An 11,242-nucleotide genomic window follows, 5' to 3' on the forward strand; every position below is an offset into this window, starting at 1 on the left:
GGCGTAGTCTAGAGTGTGTGTGGGAGCCAGCCTTCCGCTTCAGGCCAGGCTGGGTGCTTGGAAAGGTTCTCCCCAACCAAGAAGGGAATGCAGCCAGGGCCTTAGCTGAGTGTGAGCATCCTGAAGGCAGGGAAGCTTTGATTTTGCCTTCCTGTGCCCAGCTACCCTCTCTTTGCCTTATGGGGGGCCACCAGAAAGCCAATTTGTCTCCAACCCAGGGTGGCTGCTGCTAAGGCACCAGAGCAGCTTGTTGGTTGTGTTTGGTTTTGTCTCCCTCAACGTCCCCTTGGAGGATGAATTCTGGAGGGACAGTCCTCTGAAACCCAGTGCTCAGGTTGGCCCTCTGCCAAGCTTCCCCTCCAAGGTAGGTTAGGTGCTGAGTGAAACCCAATCTCTTTTTTTTAGAATGATTTTATTTATTTTGAATTTTACAGTTTTTCCCCTAATCCTGCTCCCCCCACCATGAAACCCAATCTTAACTGAGGAATCCAGTTTCCAGCCTCGGACTTCTGCTTCTCTCCTTTTGGAAGGTGCTGCAACCTAGAAGGCTGGCAGCCTGGTCCTTCCAACCTCTGGGTTCAGATAACTACCTTGCCCTAGACTATCCACATCATCCTCTTTCTTGCCTCAGTTTGCCCTGCGATAAATGAAGGAGTTGGGGCAGCAAAGCTCTACCCTGGGGTGAAGATAGGAAAGAGGGTGGAGCGGGTGCTGCCAGGAGGCATCTTTGGGCAGGCCATGGAGTTAGAGATGCTGGGTAGGGACCAAGGAGAACCACAGTGAGGAGGAGCCCCCAAGCTCTAAGTGGCTTGGGCATTGTCCTCCTCTCTTGGCTTCATGTTCCTCCACCTCTGAGAGCTGATAGGCTTTGAAAGATCTTTTAGTATTCTGACTTGTTCTTTTATGGCCATAAACCTGGGGCTCTGGGCCCCCGCCTCCCCTTCTCCATCCCTCTGGGACTTGTTTGCCTCTCTGTTTAACTCTCTAGCAGAGCCTCCCTCAGCCCAGCCTCCAATTTCACTTTCTCTTAAAGCTCAGACTCTCTCTCAGTTAGGGTGATTGATCGCCTCCCTTCCTCCATCGTTTGACTCTGGTGTCAGTCATCTTCCCCAGCTTCTGCTGTTTGGGGCTTTTTAGTCAATGATGGCTTACACTTGGTGGAGGTCCTTAATCTCTCCCCCCCTCCCCAGGGAAACCTCAGAAGGTTTTCTTGGTACTGTTGACCATCCACCTTGTTCTCTGCTGATTAGGGTCCCTCTGTGCTAGTCTAGTCTCGGGGTGCCGCTGAAGTGCCCAAGCTTTAGAGAAACCAAAAAGATCGCATGATAAAAACCTAGCTGCCATTTGTTTAGCAGTTGGAGGCTTACCAAGAGCTTCACCTCTTGTCCCTTTGGTCCCTTGTACTTCTCTGGGAGACTAGTGCTATGAGGATCCCCATTTTACAGATGGATAAAAGGAGGCTGGTTAGGGTTCAGGGACTTAGCCAGCGTCACACCTGAAGCAAGAACTGAACTCAAGTCTTCCAGAGTCTGGGCCCAGGGCCATCCCCTGCCCTACCCAGCTTTGATTTCTTTGCCTTCCCTTTTGGGGAGTCTTCTCTTGGCCTGCAGAGGGTGGGTTTTAGCACTGAAATGGCAAGTTTCCCCTCCCTGGCTTTGGAGATTTACATTCTTAGTGTGTGGGGTAGGAATCCGCTTAACAAATACAGAGGGAGAGAGAGAGAGAGAGAGAGAGAGAGAGAGAGAGAGAGAGAGAGAGAGAGAGACAGGTTCAGGTTTCCAGAGTTACAGTTTTGATGTGAAAAAAAAATCGAGCCGTAAAATATCACCCCACCTTCCAGGATGTGGGAACATCCAAAAATGTTTTGAATGACCTTTTATGCTTAACTGAATGAAATAATGTCTGAATATGCAAGGTCTTCAACCATCCTCCTAGTCTTATCATCAAACAAGGGACTCGGGAGCTTCTTTGGAATGCAAGGGTTTTGGGGTTTGGTTTTCTCCAGGCAGTGGGGTTAAGTGACTTGCCCGTGGCCACACAGCTGGGTAATTTTTAAGTGTCTGAGGTCACATTTGAACTCAGGTGCGGTGCTCCCTCCACTGTGCCACCTCGTTACTCTAAGGTTTTTCTCATGGGAAAGAGTCTACTATCCTAAAAGTAGTCTTATCAAAAGTCAGGAGACGTAGCTGTGTGTTCTTGGGCAAACCACATAACCCCATTGCTTGCAAAAAAAGTTAGGAGAGTCAGCCTCCTGTTTTGAAATACAAGAGGCTTTCTTTTGGAAATTGCTCCAGAATAACAGTTTGTTCTTTAATATTTCTTATCCCTGAGAGGTCTTCACTATGAATATTAACCCTGAAATGTTTGTATTGGTAATATGCCACTCGATAGGAACCTAGATTAAAAAAATGTTGGAGAAAAGCTAAAGGATGAGAACCTAGAAGAAAATAGCCCAGGGAGCTGCTTGTCAGACATTACCAAGCATTTGTCACCATTCATACTGACTGCATCAAACATTGAAATGGAGAAAACTTTTAACAAAATATTCATTCTATTTAAACCCATTCTATTTTTTCTTTTTTGGTTTTTGCAAGGTAATGGGGTCAAGTGGCTTGGCCAAGGTTACAGAACTAAGTAATTATTAAGTGAGGTCAGATTTGAACTCAGGTCCTCCTGACTCCAGGGTCTGTGCTCTGTCCACTGTGCCACTGCACAATATCAAAAAATAGTGAGAAGAATATCATTTTGTTTTCCATCGTAAAGTCTGTTAATGGAAGAGGGGATGGGCGGGGTCCTCAGCTTTCACCCTCCTGCCTCAATGTGTCCTTTATATGTTCAAAGTATAGGAAAAAATCTGCCCTCACACCATTCAGTAGTTGGAAAATAAGAGTATTTTTTATTAAAGATTTTATTTATTTTGACACTTACAATTTTTCCCCTACTCTTACTTCCCTCCCTTCACCCCCGCACAGAAGGCAATGTGCCAGTCCTTCCTTTTTTTCCAAGGTCTACTTTGATACAAATTGAATGTGATGAGAGAAAATTACACTAAGGAAGAAAAATAAAGTATGAGATGGCAAAATTACTCAATAAGATACCAGGGTATTTTCTAAATTAAAGTTAATAGTCCTTGGTCTTTGTTTAAACTTCAGTTTTTTCCTCTGGATACACATCGTATTCTCCATTGCAGACAGCCCCAAATTGTCCCTGATTGTCACACTGATAGAAAGAGGAAGTTCATTAATTTTGGCCATCACCCCCGTGTTGCTGTTTGGGTGGACCATGTTTTTATAGTTCTGCTCAGCTCACTCAGCATCAGTTCATGCGAATCCCTCCAGGCTTCCCTGAATTCCCATCCCTCCTGGTTTCTAATAGAACAATAGTGTTCCATGTCATACATATACCACAGTTTGCTAAGCCATTCTGCAAATGAAGGACATTTACTTGATTTCCAATTCTTTGCCACCACAAACAGAGCTGCTTTGAATATTTTTGTACAAGTGATGTTTTTATCCTTTTTCATCATCTCTTCAGGGGATAGACCCAGTAGTAGTCTTGCCTGGATCAAAGTGTATGCATATTTTTGTGGCCCTTTGGGCACAGCTTCAGACTGCTCTCCAGAAAGGTTGTATGAGTTCACAGTTCCACCACCAATGTATCAGTGTCCCAGATTTCCCAGAAGCCCTCCAACAACGATCACTGTCCCTTCTGGTAATATTGTCCAGTCTGAGAGGTATGAGGTGGTATCTCACAGATGCCTTCATTTGCATATCTCTAATAAGTAATTATTTAGAGCAATTTTTCATATGACTATGGATTGCTTTGATCTCCTCATCTGTAAATTTTCTTTGAATATCCTTTGACCATTTTTCAATTGCAAAATGGCTTTTTTAAAAAAAATTTGAATCATTTCTCTGTATATTTTAGAAATGAGTCCTTTGTCAGAAATACTAGTTGTAAAGATTGTGTCCCAGTTTACTACATTTCTTTTGATCTTGGTTACAGTGATTTTGTCTGTGCTAGAGATTCTTAGTTCAATGTAATCAAAACTGTCTAGTTTGCTTTTAGTGATGTTCTCCATCTCTTCCTCAGTAATAAACTGCTTCCCTTTCCATAGATTTGACAGGTAACCTAATGCTTGGTCTTCTAGTTTGTGTAAAATATTGTTTTTCATGTCTAAATCCTGTATCCACTTTGACCTTATCTTGGTCTAAGGTGTTGAGGTGCTGACCTGATCTAAGTTTTTTCCATACTAGGTTCCAATTTTCCCAGCAGTTTTTATGAAAGAGAGAGTTTTTATCCCAGTAGCTGGACTCTTTGGGTTTATCAAACAACAGATTGCTAGAATTGTTTCCTGCTATTGCACCTAGTCTATTCCACTGGTCCACCCCTCTGTTTCTTAGCCAATACCAGACAGTTTTGATGACTGATACTTTGTAATAGAATGCTAGATCTGGTAAGGTTAAACCACCTTCTTTTTCACTTTTTTCATTGAATCCCTGGAATTTCCTGACTTTTTATTTCTCCATATGAATTTACTTGCCACTTAGAAAAGAATATTTTCATAGGCAATTAATATCATTGTTGTGTTTTGAAGTTTGTTTTGACCATTGCAGACCCCCAGCAGAGGTCTCAGGGTCCCCTAGTTACTCTGAAAACTGTCCCTTTTAGTCTCTCTCATTTTACAGAGGGGGAAAATGAGGCACAGTCAGATGGAGCCCTTTGCTTGGCAGGCTGTTCCCCTGGGGCAAAGAAGTAAGCTCTCTTGGTATGGCACTGAGTGGATCAAGAGAATTAGATCAAATTGGCATTTTCATTCTATTGCTCCACCTAGCTGAAGCAGTGAGTACTTCTTACTTCATTTACTCCTCTCCAATCTAGTTGAGTTGTTCTCAGTTAGTCCATCTGTGTGTGTGTGTGCAGGAGGGTTGGGGATAAGGAAACCCGAATGTCAGTATGTCCGTATGTTCGGGTTGGGGCGATCTGCTACAAACCCTTTGGAAGTGAACCTTGAAATCTTTCCCTACACAGTTAAAACTATCTCTGTGAACATGATAAAGAATTTTGAGAGGTTCAAATGAGATATTTCTCAAATTCTTAGCCATCTCCATCTCTTAACCCCATTGCTTTGCAAAACCAAAAAAAAATCTCATGTACTAAAATGATAAAATAAAACAGGACTTTGGAAGATGAGCTGGATTTTGGAGAAAGCAAGGGAAATTCCAGAAAAACATCTACTTTTGCTTCATTGACTACATTAAAGTCTTTGACTAGGTGGATCGCCCCCCCCCCCCCAAAATGTGGCTAATCTTCAAAGAGATGGGAGGACTAGATTATTTTACTTGCCCCTTGAGGAACCTGAGTACTGGACAAGAATTTAGACAAATGTTGGAGTGGATGTGGACCATTTAGGCCTCCTTGCATTAGACCTCCTTGTTCCCTCTGCATTTACCTCTCCACACATGAGCCTTGGCCATCCAGGGAACACAAAGTGTGGAGCCACAAGATGGTGCTCCTGGAAGTAATGGGGAAGTGGGGAAAGGGGGTGGATTTGGCGAGGGAAAGAGAACAAGTTTAGATTTGGACATATTGAAGATAATAGATTAGTATAATATCCACACCATCCCCTTCGAAATGTGTAATAGGCAATCGAAAATTAGAAACTTGAGGTCATAAGAGAGACTAGGACTGGAGAAGTCATTTCAGACCTTTTAGCCTTAAACCTACTTGAGATTGGTGAGATCTTTTTTTTTTAATTTTAATTATTTATGGCAATGTGACTTGCCCAGGGTCACCCAACTAGACAATTACTAAGTTTCTGAGGCCAAGTTGAAACTCAGGAACTCCTGACTCCAGGGCTGGTATTCTATCCACTGTACAAGGCTTTTCTTCTTTCGTTTTTCCTTGGTTCATTTTAAAAAAATCCATTCATTTAAACATGCTCATGTCCTACTTACAAAATTTCCTTTCACCTTTCCTTCGCACCCTCTTGCTATCAGTATGGACCAGCCAGGTTAGTAGTTTACATACATATTTTGTGAAACATATTATAAATTCGTCATCTTGGCCATGGAGAATTAGGATTAAGATAAGAGATACAAAGGAGATCCTGTTTATAAAAGGTTCATCAGATTAAATGGGGGAGGGTTCTTTTTTTGCATGTTTTGTTTTGTTCTTTTTCCTCTGGCTGGGGATAATATAGGACATTACCAGTCTCATACTACCTAGCTCACTGGACTGTGGAGAGGAGTTGCTGCCACCAAGGTTGTACATCTCATAATGCTATTGATTGAGTACATTGTTCTCTTGGCTCTTCTCCCCTTTGCTCAGCATCAGATCCCTGAAGTCATTCCCTGCTTCTCTAGAGGCCGACCATGTATGGTTCCTTATGAAACAATAATATTCCATAGTATTCACTGACCATAACTTGTTTAGCCATTCCCCAATGAGCATCCCCTCAATTTCGCTTGTCAGACATTACCAAGCATTTGTCACCATTCATACTGACTGCATCAAACATTGAAATGGAGAAAACTTTTAACAAAATATTCATTCTATTTAAACCCATTCTATTTTTTTCTTTTTTGGTTTTTGCAAGGTAATGGGGTCAAGTGGCTTGGCCAAGGTTACAGAACTAAGTAATTATTAAGTGAGGTCAGATTTGAACTCAGGTCCTCCTGACTCCAGGGTCTGTGCTCTGTCCACTGTGCCACTGCACAATATCAAAAAATAGTGAGAAGAATATCATTTTGTTTTCCATCGTAAAGTCTGTTAATGGAAGAGGGGATGGGGGTGGTCCTCAGCTTTCACCCTCCTGCCTCAATGTGTCCTTTATATGTTCAAAGTATAGGAAAAAATCTGCCCTCACACCATTCAGTAGTTGGAAAATAAAAGTATTTTTTATTAAAGATTTTTATTTATTTTGACATTTACAATTTTCCCCCTACTCTTACTTCCCTCCCTTCACCCCCGCACAGAAGGCAATGTGCCAGTCCTTCCTTTTTTTCCAAGGTCTACTTTGATACAAATTGAATGTGATGAGGGAAAATTACCCTAAGGAAGAAAAATAAAGTATGAGATGGCAAAATTACTCAATAAGATACCAGGGTTTTTTCTAAATTAAAGTTAATAGTCTTTGGTCTTTGTTTAAACTCCAGTTTTTTCCTCTGGATACACATCGTATTCTCCATTATAGACAGCCCCAAATTGTCCCTGATTGTCACACTGATAGAAAGAGGAAGTTCATTAATTTTGGCCATCACCCCCGTGTTGCTGTTTGGGTGGACCATGTTTTTATAGTTCTGCTCAGCTCACTCAGCATCAGTTCATGCGAATCCCTCCAGGCTTCCCTGAATTCCCATCCCTCCTGGTTTCTAATAGAACAATAGTGTTCCATGTCATACATATACCACAGTTTGCTAAGCCATTCTGCAAATGAAGGACATTTACTTGATTTCCAATTCTTTGCCACCACAAACAGAGCTGCTTTGAATATTTTTGTACAAGTGATGTTTTTATCCTTTTTCATCATCTCTTCAGGGGATAGACCCAGTAGTAGTCTTGCCTGGATCAAAGTGTATGCATATTTTTGTGGCCCTTTGGGCATAGCTTCAGACTGCTCTCCAGAAAGGTTGTATGAGTTCACAGTTCCACCACCAATGTATTAGTGTCCCAGATTTCCCAGAAGCCCTCCAACAACGATCATTGTCCTTTCTGGTAATATTGTCCAGTCTGAGAGCTATGAGGTGGTATCTCACAGATGCCTTCATTTGCATATCTCTAATAAGTAATTATTTAGAGCAATTTTTCATATGACTATGGATTGCTTTGATCTCCTCATCTGTAAATTTTCTTTGAATATCCTTTGACCATTTTTCAATTGCAAAATGGCTTTTTTAAAAAATTTGAATCATTTCTCTGTATATTTTAGAAATGAGTCCTTTGTCAGAAATACTAGTTATAAAGATTGTGTCCCAGTTTACTACATTTCTTTTGATCTTGGTTACAGTGATTTTGTCTGTGCAAGAGCTTTTTAGTTCAATGTAATCAAAACTGTCTAGTTTGCTTTTAGTGATGTTCTCCATCTCTTCTTCAGTAATAAACTGCTTCCCTTTCTGTAGATTTGACAGGTAACCTAATGCTTGGTCTTCTAGTTTGCTTACAATATTGTTTTTCATGTCTAAATCCTGTATCCACTTTGACCTTATCTTGGTCTAAGGTGTGAGGTGCTGACCTGATCTAAGTTTCTTCCATACTAGGTTCCAATTTTCCCAGCAGTTTTTATCAAAGAGAGAGTTTTTATCCCAGTAGCTGGACTCTTTGGGTTTATCAAACAACAGATTACTAGAATTGTTTCCTGCTATTGCACCTAGTCTATTCCACTGGTCCACCCCTCTGTTTCTTAGCCAATACCAGACAGTTTTGATGACTGATACTTTGTAATAGAATGCTAGATCTGGTAAGGTTAAACCACCTTCTTTTTCACTTTTTTCATTGAATTCCTGGAATTTCCTGACTTTTTATTTCTCCATATGAATTTACTTACCCCTTAGAAAAGAATATTTTCATAGGCAATTAATATCATTGTTGTGTTTTGAAGTTTGTTTTGACCATTGCAGACCCCCAGCAGAGGTCTCAGGGTCCCCTAGTTACTCTGAAAACTGTCCCTTTTAGTCTCTCTCATTTTACAAAGTGGGAAAATGAGGCACAGTCAGATGGAGCCCTTTGCTTGGCAGGCTGTTCCCCTGGGGCAAAGAAGTAAGCTCTCTTGGTATGGCACTGAGTGGATCAAGAGAATTAGATCAAATTGGCATTTTCATTCTATTGCTCCACCTAGCTGAAGCAGTGAGTACTTCTTGCTTCATTTACTCCTCTCCAATCTAGTTGAGTTGTTCTCAGTTAGTCCATCTGTGTGTGTGTGCAGGAGGGTTGGGGATAAGGAAACCCGAATGTCAGTATGTCCGTATGTTCGGGTTGGGGCGATCTGCTACAAACCCTTTGGAAGTGAATCTTGAAATCTTTCCCTACACAGTTAAAACTATCTCTGTGAACATGATAAAGAATTTTGAGAGGTTCAAATGAGATATTTCTCAAATTCTTAGCTATCTCCATCTCTTAACCTCATTGCCTTGCAAAACCAAAAAGAAAAATCTCATGTACTAAAATGATAAAATAAAATAGGACTTTGGAAGATGAGCTGGATTTTGGAGAAAGCAAGGGAAATTCCAGAAAAACATCTACTTTTGCTTCATTGACTACATTAAAGTCTTTGACTGGGTGGATCCCCCCCCCCCAAATGTGGCTAATCTTCAAAGAGATGGGAGGACTAGATTATTTTACTTGTCCCTTGAGGAACCTGAGTACTGGACAAGAATTTAGACAAATGTTGGAGGGGATGTGGACCATTTAGGCCTCCTTGCATTAGACCTCCTTGTTCCCTCTGCATTTACCTCTCCACACGTGAGCCTTGGCCAACCAGGGAACACAAAGTGTGGAGCCACAAGATGGTGCTCCTGGAAGTAATGGGGAAGTGGGGAAAGGGGGTGGATTTGGTGAGGGAAAGAGAACAAGTTTAGATTTGGACATGTTGAAGATAATAGATTAGTATAATATCCACAACATCCCCTTCGAAATGTGTACTAGGCAATCGGAAATTAGAGACTGGAGGTCATCAGAGAGACTAGGACTAGAGAAGTCATTTCAGACCTTTTAGCCTTAAACCTACTTGAGATTGGTGAGATCTTTTTTTTTTAATTTTAATTATTTATGGCAATGTGACTTGCCCAGGGTCACCCAACTAGACAATTACTAAGTTTCTGAGGCCAAGTTGAAACTCAGGAACTCCTGACTCCAGGGCTGGTATTCTATCCACTGTACAAGGCTTTGCTTCTTTCATTTTTCCTTGGTTCATTTAAAAAAAATTCATTCATTTAAACATGCTTATGTCCTACTTACAAAATTTCCTTTCACCTTTCCTTCCCACCCTCTTGCTATCAGTATGGACCAGCCAGGTTAGTAGTTTACATACATATTTTGTGAAACATATTATAAATTTGTCATTTTGCCCATGGAGAATTAGGATTAAGCTAAGAGATACAAAGGAGATCCTGTTTATAAAAGGTTCATCAGATTAAATGGGGGAGGGTTCTTTTTTTGCATGTTTTGTTTTGTTCTTTTTCCTCTGGCTGGGGATAATATAGGATATTACCAGTCTAATACTACCTAGCTCTCTGGACTGTGGAGAGGAGTTGCTGCCACCAAGGTTGTACATCTCATAATGCTATTGAGTGAGTACATTGTTCTCTTGGCTCTTCTCCCCTTTGCTCAGCATCAGATCCCTGAAGTCATTCCCTGCTTCTCTAGAGGCTGACCATGTATGGTTCCTTATGAAACAATAATATTCCATAGTATTCATTGACCATAACTTGTTTAGCCATTCCCCAATGAGCATCCCCTCAATGTCCGGGTCTTTGCCACCACAAAATAGATGGTAGAATTATTCTGGAACTTGTAGGACTTTTCCCATTTTTCAACATTTCTTATGGATAGACTCCTAGAATTGGAATTGTTGGGTCGAAGGGTATGAACAATTTTATTGCTCTTTGGCCATAGTTCCATATAGCTCTCCAGAAATGTTGGAACCGCTCACAACTCCAGCAGCAGTGTCTCAAGGTCCCAATCCTCCCAAACCTCTCCAACACTGATTATTAGCCCTTTTGCTTATCTGGGCAAATCTAATAGGTGTGAGAGGATACCTCATGGTTCATTTAATTTGCATTTTTTAAGCAATAGTGATTTGGACCATTTTTCCATATGCCTATATATAGTTTTAATTTCTTCATTTGAATACTGTCTGTTCCTATCCTTTGACCATTTATCAATTGGGTAATGACTTCTGACCGTATAAATTTGGTGCAATTCTCTCAATATTTTAGAAATGAGATCTTTACTCTACCTTCTGGTGGTGAAGATTGTTTCCCAGATTTCTGCCTTTCTTCTGATTCTGCCAGCATTGATTTAATTAGTTCAAAAATCTTTCAATTTGACAGTCAAAATCGGTCATTTTGCAGTTAATAATGTGTTCTAATTCTTGTGTGGTCATAAATTGATCACAGATCAGATAGAGTATCTTTTGGCTATTAATTTATCTACGATATCTCTCTCCATGTCTAAATCCTGTACCCGTTTTGATTCTATTTTGGTATACAGTGTGAAATGTGGATCTATGTGAGTTCATTTTCTT

This window comes from Macrotis lagotis, unplaced genomic scaffold, assembly GCF_037893015.1.
Source record: "Macrotis lagotis isolate mMagLag1 unplaced genomic scaffold, bilby.v1.9.chrom.fasta BILBYCTG093, whole genome shotgun sequence".
Taxonomy (NCBI): domain Eukaryota; kingdom Metazoa; phylum Chordata; class Mammalia; order Peramelemorphia; family Peramelidae; genus Macrotis; species Macrotis lagotis.